The 1553-nt window shown below is 31.2% G+C and overlaps 1 protein-coding gene across 1 annotated transcript in view; it reads right to left on the reverse strand.

The window, feature by feature from the left end:
* The window catches only part of LOC106871022 (proton myo-inositol cotransporter), a 40951-nt gene that overhangs the window by 6182 nt on the left and 33216 nt on the right, over positions 1 to 1553 (reverse strand). The window lies entirely within an intron of this gene.

The following is a 1553-nucleotide window of genomic DNA, read 5'->3' on the forward strand; positions in this document are numbered from 1 at the left end:
AAATATCAAACATCTATAAATACAGTAATTATGCATATAAAATTCATACTTTTTTCCCAGAGTTTTAACCTAGAAATTAGAGGTGTGCATTAGTCACAAGAATTAAATGCTACACCTTTTAAAATGCTGTTTCAATTTTAGTCCCTAATTAAATTTTTTTTCTTTTTAATTAAAAAATTGGTGCTGAGCTTTGTGTAAGTACATGCAAAACATTTTTTTTAAAATTTCTTATTTGTTTCAAATGGAAAGAGAGGATAGAAAAAGAGAATAAAAAATAGCATGGTAATAAAAGCAAACATATATATTCAAATTGTGAAAAAGTCATTTTAGTATAACTGTATGTTTTAAATGGTGAACTTTCATTTTATATACAACTAACAGGGCTACCCAACAATGCACAGGTATTGGATCAAAGTAACATGTAAAGAGACGGGTGTGATTTTATTGAGAAGTAACTGCTTTGTCTAGCTACTGCTTGTTAAGTACTTACACATGCATAATACAGAAGAGTCTGATTTAAAGATGATTTTGGCTGCTATTTCTGAAAAGTCTAGCTACTATGAGACATCTTGCTTGTGTGTTCATACAAACACAGTAACACAGTAGGTTATTGAAAGAGCTTTTGATGTATGAATATAAAATGGTGGACAACAAGCTGAAAGAAAGTTCAATGATTTAAATGAAAGATAAAACAACTGTTATTAATTGGCAATAATTGGTAAATAGGCAATAATCAGCAATTATCTGATCTGAGAAAATGGTAAGGCAGAAGCATGGCTGTGTGGTTAAGAATCCTGGTTCTAGGTTCAGTCCCACTCTATAGTACCTTAGGCAAGCATCTTCTATTATATCCTCAGGCCAACAAAAGCCTTGTGAGTGGATCTGGTAGATGAAAACTGAAAGAATCCTGCCGTATGTGTGTGTGTGTGAGAGAGATAGAGAGTTTATATTTGTGTTGCTTTATCTTGATATCATGTGACATTTGTAAATGAGTATCACAGTAATACAAGTAGTGTCATTCATCTCCAATATTCTGCAAAAATATGTCTGACCATGGGGAACTAATATGTTGCTGTGAAGGTTGCTGACAGGAAAGGTATCTGTCAGTAGCAAATCTGCCTTGATAAGCTCTGTCAACCCATGCAAGTATGGAAAAGCGGACATTAAAAAAAATTATTATGATGTAAAATCTAATTTTTAAAAAATACATTTGATTTATCAGATGTAATTTTTTTTCAAATCATGAATTGAAATATTGTAATTACATTGGATAGTAATGTCTAATGAATTTAATTAATGATGTAAATATAATTGCCTATGCATGAATGACACCACATAAACACTTTTATCCTTTACTTGTGTCAATCATTAGTCTGTGATTTGACCAGTACCTTTTTTTTTTCATTTTAAGTCTAGTACTTATTCAATCAGTTTCTTTTGCTGAATTGCAAAGTTATGGGGATGTAAACACACCAGCACTTGTTGTTAAACGATGATGGGGGATAAACACAGACACAAAGACACACACACACACATATATATATATATATATA

Source organism: Octopus bimaculoides, chromosome 9 (assembly GCF_001194135.2).
Source record: "Octopus bimaculoides isolate UCB-OBI-ISO-001 chromosome 9, ASM119413v2, whole genome shotgun sequence".
NCBI lineage: Eukaryota > Metazoa > Mollusca > Cephalopoda > Octopoda > Octopodidae > Octopus > Octopus bimaculoides.